Source organism: Callionymus lyra, chromosome 1, assembly GCF_982586985.1.
Source record: "Callionymus lyra chromosome 1, fCalLyr1.hap1.1, whole genome shotgun sequence".
In the NCBI taxonomy this organism is placed as follows: domain Eukaryota; kingdom Metazoa; phylum Chordata; class Actinopteri; order Syngnathiformes; family Callionymidae; genus Callionymus; species Callionymus lyra.
This window is the reverse complement of record NC_141818.1, coordinates 28,138,529-28,146,527: the sequence shown is the minus strand read 5'-3', so window position 1 is coordinate 28,146,527 and position 7,999 is coordinate 28,138,529.

Sequence of the window (7,999 nt, the reverse complement as noted above, 5' to 3'; positions counted from 1 at the left end):
TGTGGGGTCGAGTGTTAAAGTTAAAAATTACACTCAACGATCCTGCATTAACATTTTGTTTATTGCCACAACACAGGGATTGTTGTGGTAGCATTACAGAATATTACTGAAATAATACGAATGTAATACAAATTTGATATAATAAACAAATAAAATAAGATACATTACCATAAATTGGCATATGAATAAACAATGAAAATTAAATAAAAAAATAAAACACATATTTTAACAATATGACTGACAGAAACCGATGCTCTGGTCCATATTGATCTCAGTCTCAAGCCCTCTAACAGCTTCGGAATTGGTTTACCAAGTCAGTAGCTCAAAAAAGTGTATCCATTGCATTGAGAGACCAGCTGACCAAATCCATAGTTGATTTATATTTAGGAAGAAATGTCGAGTAAGTCGCTGATAGATAAGTCAGCAAGTGCAGTGGGGAGAGTGTAGGGCAGGAGGCAGAGAAAAAGTGATCGCCTTTGTCTAGAGCTGAAGAGATTCGCTGTCGGACAGACGTTTTCTGGTGGACTCTGGTTCTCAGAAGAGCCTCCTTCCATAGATATATTGAGCCAGGATAACCAAGATAGCCTGACTTAATCCCTTATCCTACTTTTGTGCACTAGGCCTCTGGAGTAGAGCCTGTCTTGGACTGTGTTGCTCCTGCAGATACCCCCGTGGGTATGGACGATGGGAGGTATAGCAGGTTTGGCAGGTTAATAAAGCCTAAGGAACACACCGACTCCAAGTTGTGAATGTTCTGAAAATATAAAAATGTAAAAAGAAAAAAAGAAAGAAAGCAGCTTGAAGAATGTTCATTTTCACTGGTACCCTTCAGTTTCCCCTGGGTGTTCAAAGGGGGGCTGTGTAGCGAGTACATGGGGGTGTGTTCTCTCACCCAGTGGGTTAAGGGTAGTCCCACCAAATGTTATAAATGTTTGTGTTGTTTGCGACATGTGCTGTCCTATCCAGCGAATTGTTAATAAACAGTTGACTCTACTCACGTCTCGTTCCTTGTACTGCCACTGTCGTGTTGTTGTTGTTGTGTTACTGCAGTTCTTAAAAAATACGTCAAACCGCATTTCTTGCTGTTAATAATCAAACAAACCTGTGTTTAATATGATTGTGAAATTTGTAAAATGAAAGTAAACAAAAGTAAAATGATGAATCTTTTATTCAGGTTTCTACAAATCTAAATGTTTGCTTTCTTGTTTATGAAGCCCCCGATATCTTAAAGTTCATGAACTGTAATCTGCCATGTAACTATACCACTCTCTGTGGCGTATGCTAAATATCAGTGGCGCAGACCAAGGACTTTTTTTTTTTCAAATAATTGTGTTGCAGCTATAGCTGCAAACTTGCCATCCATTCACTTGTTTATTTTTGTTCAGTGTTGAGGCATTATTTATATATTTTGCTATTTAGCCAACAAAATAAAGTCGACAGTGTGTTTGCTGTGTTGTGAAACCAGAAGTTGAGAAATCTATGAAAACTCAAGCACGTAGCAACTTGAGCACCCTAGTACATATACAGTATATGATTATTTTTTCTGTATTATCTTATTTAAATTCAGTTTTTAGCACAGAGCAGCCGACATGAAAAAACAAAGAACAAAAACAATAGAAATATGACAAGCAAATGAACATAATTAACTTGTTAGTCAGAGGAAGCCCTGATGATGATGATGATTCACTGTATTCTGCAGCTCAGGTAGTTGTGGAGACAACATCTGGTTGTATTCAGTCTTTCTTCATTTGTTGTGTGTCTTTATTCCTGCAAGCTGCCGTAGCTACTCTGAGTTTCTTTGCAGTTTTTAGTTTCCCCATTCCTTTGTTTTGAGGTCTTTTCTCAGAACACATGTTTTTGCAATGTCTTCCCTTCCTGGCCTTGTATTTGTTGCACCCCACTATGGATAATTCTAGTGCCTTTTGTGTTGGTGTGTCTTCTGGCATATAGAGGATGTGCCCAAACATGCACCACCTTAGGTGGTTAACTTTTGTTGGGGTGATGTTGCACATCTTATATAGTGCTTTATTAGAAATATTGTGGGGTCATTGGTAGCCTGTGATTTGGCGCAGGTGTTTCCGATGACATGCATCAAGTTCGTCCAATGCTGCCTTTGGCACTGCTCAGCTGTTGCAGTTCAGAATCAGAATCAGAATCCCTTTATTGTCCCGCAAGGGGAAAATTCTTTTTAACAAACAGCAAGAGCAATATACCAGAAGAAAAATAAAACACCCAGAAATAAAATATTAAAAAGAAAAAGAAAAAAACTAAATAGAATAGAAAATAAATCAGCACTATATTATATACACAATCATATTTACAAAAATAAAAAGAAAGGTGCAGTAAGACGATTATCTGGCTGTGTTCTTATTGTGGAGTCTGATGGCAGCAGGGTGACACAAGTTGCATTGTATATTTGCAGCTTTTTTGCTAGAGGAATCTTTGATCTACGGATCCACAGTTTCCAAAACGATTGGAAGGCGATGTTAGCCATGATGCAGGGTGCCTCTATCTCTGAGGAGCTGCATAGTAGCGATTCCAAGATCTTCCTCTTCCTCCAACTCTCTACTCCTTAGAGAGATTCGTCATTCTCTCCTGTTTCCTGAGTGTCAGCCAGGTAGATGTGTGGGAATTCTGTCTTGCCGTTGTTGACAAACAGGTTTGACTCTTTCAGGTTTTTGGCAGCTATTGGAAGGAGTCTTTGTAATGTGTCCTTTTCTTCATCAACAAAGTCCACGTCATCCTCATATTCCTCTAGTGGCATACCTAGGTCGGAAATTGGAGGCTCTAGTCTTGATGAACTCCTTTGTATAGTAAAATAGTGAGTCTTTTTGCGCCGTACTAGTGAACTAGTTTGATCCAACATGCTCACTAGTTAATGTGTCTGAATGTGTTATTTATGTGTTATTTTTCTCATTACGGGTGTAATACGGGTGTAAGAAAAAAACATAACAGCGTGAACCTGAAATAGTCCCTGAACACTTCCGGTTGACAACGAAGTAGCGTTTGTGGCCTTATATGTCTTCGATAGTAGTTAGACAGTGATGCTTCCAGACAGGTAAAGAAGTCAAAAGTTTCATCAGAGATATGTGAAATGTTCTGTATTTCAGTGTCGTTCTCCTCCTTAGTGTCAGAGAATCTCAGCAGCTCAGTCAACTCAGGTAAGTAAGTAAGTAAGTAAGTAAGTAATATTTATTTATATAGCGCTTTTCGAGACCAGGGTCACAAAGCGCTTAGACAAACAAAACAATACTCAAAAAAGTACATACTTTAAAGATCAAGATAATACTGAGAACAACACAGGAGTTCGAGAAATTCAAGGAAAAGCCTGAACAAATAGAAACGTCTTAAGGTGTTTCTTAAAGGAGTCAGTAGACTCCATCAAGCGCAAAGAGAGTGGAAAATCGTTCCAAAGCTTAGGAGCAACAGCCTGAAAAGATTTCTCTCCTCTGGTCCTGAGCCGTGTGCGTGGAACCATAAGTAGATTCTGATCCACAGACCTCAGAGCCCGACCTGGGGTGTAAGGCTGGATCAGATCAGTGATGTAAGGAGGAGCCTGACCATGAATAGATTTGAAAGTAAGAACCAGAATTTTAAAGTTGATCCTGAAAGAAACTGGAAGCCAGTGAAGAGTTTTAAGGATCGGAGAAATGTGAGTTCTCCTACTTGAGCGGGTCAGAATTCTCGCTGCAGAGTTCTGAATCAACTGCAGACGAGACAGCTCCTTCTTGTTAAGACATGAAAACAAACTGTTACAATAGTCCAGACGAGAAGAAACAAACGCATGGATTACAAGCTCCAGATCATGTTCCGACAACATTTTCCTAAGTTTAGAGATTTTTCTCAGTTGAAGGAAACAGTTTCTGTGTTTTCACTCAGCCATTGTTTGATTTCTAGCAAACAATTGACTAAGCTGTTCAGCCTTTGGGGCTCAGTTGGGTCAAAAGAGCAGTAGAGCTGGATGTCATCAGCAAGAATGTGATAAGAAACATCTGGAAATCTCAGAATCATTTTACAGAGGGGAATCAAGTACAGCAAAAACAATAAAGGACCCAGAACAGAACCTTGAGGGACTCCACACAACAGATCTGCCGATTCAGACCTCATTTGATTGGCAGATACACTAAAACTGCGCCCAGAGAGGTAAGATGAGAACCATTCTAACACAGACCCAGACAGTCCCACTTCATCCCTTAGTCTTCTCAGCAGGATCTGGTGATCAACTGTGTCAAAGGCTGAGGACAGATCCAAGAGCACCAGAACAGTGAATTTACCCGAGTCAGCCGACATCATGATGTCACTGGACACTTTCAATAAAGCTGTCTCCGTAGAGTGATGTTTACGGAAGCCAGACTGAAACTTCTCATGGATGTCGCTCTGATCCAGGAACAAAGACAGCTGCTCAGACACCACCTTCTCCAAGATCTTGGACAAGAAAGGGAGGTTAGAAATAGGCCTGAAATTACTGAGGTCAGTTGGGTCTAAGCCTGTTTTTTTGAGCAGAGGCTCCACAATGGCATGTTTAAATGCATTGGGAAAAACCCCTGTTGAAAGGGAGAGGTTCACCGTATTGGTAACCCAGGGGCCAATTACATCAAATACTTTGATAAAAAGCCTACAAGGAAGGACGTCATCTGAGCAAGAGGATGGTTTCATCTTGTTCACTAGTGCTGAAATATCACCCAAAGATACAGCAGTGAAGGAGGACCAAGAGGAGGAGATGGTAGAGGTTCCAAACAAAGGGGGAGAGATTTTCTCTTTGATCAATTTAATTTTGTCAATGAAAAATCTCAACAATGCATTGCTGTCAGCTTCACAGAAGACAGGCGTGATTTGAGGAGCAGGAGACACAAGAGAATTAATCGTGTCAAACAAAACTTTGGGGTTTTTCCTATTTGCTGCTACCAGTTTTCTGATGTAATCAGATCTAGCAGTTTCTACCATCTCATTGTAAGAAGTCAACAGATCCCTGAGGTGAAGTCTGTGCACCTCAAGTTTAGTAGACTTCCAGAGACGCTCAGTCTTTCGACAAAGTCTCTTCAGACTCAGGAGATCTTCATTTGTCCAAGGGCACCGTTTTTTCTGAATTTTCAAGTTCGATTTAACAGGTGCCACTTGATCCAGTATTTCAACACAATGACCAGTGAAACAGTGAATCAAACTGTCCACGTCTGGGCAGTCATCAAAGGAAAGAGCGTCAAACATAGCAGAAAAACTGTCTGCAGTATCGGCTGAGATGACACGCCTCTGAGACCTAACTTTCAAAGGCTTAGGTTCAGGGATGAAGTCCAGGTTAAACAAGACAAGAGAATGATCACTCAGATGGACATCATGTACAGATACATTAGAAATGGCCAGGCCAAGAGTAAAAACTAAGTCTAAAATGTGGCCTTTTTGATGAGTGGGTTCAGAAACATGTTGCTCAAAATTAAAGGCTTCAGTTAAAGTTAAAAGTTCTTTAGCAGAACAAGATGTGACGTCATCAACATGAAGATTAAAGTCTCCAAGAATAAGAACAGATGCCATTTGAATAATGGAAGATAAGAAGTCACTAAAGTCTTTCAAGAACATCGCCGCAGGACCAGGCGGACGGTAGATTGACACACAATAGAAAGGTCTTGTAGAACCAACCAAGATCATCTGAGATTCAAAAGAAGTGAATTCCTGTGTCTGAATCAGTGAATCTGTGAATTCAGCACCGATGACGTCACTGACGACGCCGCGTCACTGATAGGCGCGCAGAGCGGGATCTTTTGAAGCGAACAGCGGTCACGTGGGTACCAGCTGTCACTGAAGTTCAACTCCGTAGTAAAAGCCGAATTAAAGAGAGGAAATGAAAAAATCTTACCACCTTTCGTTGAGGTCTGGACAGACGGCAGCGCTGATGTGTCATCATTCTCTTCAGCGAGAGGAATGTCGATCAAACACCGATGACGTCAGAGTTGTTCCGAGCGATCGCGACTGCGCGTCTCATCCAAGGTGACGCAGTGAGGCAGAGACCACCAGCTGCAGACAGGTATGAATTGTTTACCCCGATCTTAATATTATCTTGATATTGTGCCAGTTAATCGATAATTACACTGAATAAATATTTTTTTTAACTGATCCACTGATCATTATATTACATATCCGTATTAATAGCAATCGAATCTGAGTTCAGTTGCATTGTAAACTACTTGTCTACTAATACTATCATTGTGTGTTTTTTGAACGTAAGTTATTTACCAATATTGTTATCATTGTGTGTTGTTTGTATGTAATGAATGTAACATGATTGATATCATTGTTTGTTGTTTGTATGTTAGTTAATGTAACAAGATTGTTATCATTGTGTGTTGTTTGTATGTAATCAAATGTAACAAGACCATGATGTTGTGCTTTTCTTTCTCATCAAAGGTGTTCTCCATGGCTCTGAACATCTCAAAATATTCCCCCTTGATGTCATCGGATGAACAATAAAACACAGCTTCGGTAATTTGTTTCTTGTTGTCTGGTCCTTCTCACTGACATCCATTAGGTTAAGCAGACGGTGGTCTTCGTCCTTTTTGTGAGATCCTGCTCAAAAACTCATTGATGATGTTTAAAGATAAGTTTTAATCCTCTCTTTTTTTGTGTGAAGGATTTTAATCTTCTGTTTTAATATACAAGTTAAAACCCTCAAAGAATCATGGGGTTGTGATGTTACATGATGTTCTATTATTATGCTGAGTTATTTCAAAGGATAATTATTTCTGTTGAACCATTTTTTATTTCTTGATTTAATTTACGCAGATGTATACTAATATGTCCACACTCTCTTCAGAAAATAGTTGGTTAAAAACACAGTTTTTTAGTGTATTTAACAACCGTCCTCCCGACACTAGGCCGTCACATTAAACATGAGTGCATTACTGTCACTAGTTTACTAGTAAACATTTTGGATCAAACTAGTTTTAGTTTAAGTAAGAACAAAAAGCTTCAACTAGTTAACTAGTAAATGTTTTGGCTTTCACTAGTCCACTAGTACCTTTTTAAATCTTCACTAGCTCACTAATAATGTAAAACTGCATGACTAGTTCACTAGTAAGCTTATGTTGGCTTAACTAGTTAACATGTCAGCGTTTTTGGAACTCACTTGTGAACTAGTGTGTGCTTTTGACATGTGATATAAAGGGTATGGAATAAATCCTCAGTTGGCTTTCCATAGCCAGCTGTGACCCTGCCTTCACGCCTCTATGTCATGATGACATACAGTTCCTGCAGAAATGAAAGAGGGCATCCAATCACCTTCTCATCAGAACTGATACTATTCTGCAGTCTGTTTTCTGTAGAAGTTGCAGCAGAGAACCACATGGTGATGGAGAAGCTCATAATGCACTCCACAAAGGTAGAGTAGAACTGCACTAGTATCGTCCATGGTAGTTGGAATATTCTCTCTTCAAAAAGAGCCCGACGTTCCTAAATGCTTTATTCAGTGGATAGGATCACCTGATGGAGTATCCCATCATGTCTCTGATGATGGTGATGTCCCATCATATCCTAGCCTGGGAGTTTGTTCACCTTGACCCAGAGACAATACAAGGGATACCACAAACACTTTTGTTTCCAGACTTCCAGGTCACCTTGAACCCGAGGTAAAACAAAGGTTAATTTCTCATTTTTGCTCACATGGCTAAACGAAAAAAAAAAATCCACATCGTTGATTTTCTTGGTTTGTTTTAACGTATTCTTTCTTGACGGCTGACATGAGCTTAAGTTGGTTCAGAATTTAATTTTAATAAAATCTACCTAACCTGCTGTCATGTTGATATTTTGATTGGCTATAGGTCCCGAAATATAGGTGCCCCTCTGCTGTGTACTGTGTACGGGTGAGAGCAATTACGGACATGCACATTCTAGCTGCCCTGTATTTTAACAGTCGCTGAAGGGCCGGGCTCTTTTCATGTCCGTTGAGAGCAAAGCCTTTGGAGAATTATCATAAATGATTATAACTAAATGTTCTTAGAAACATAATTTGAGC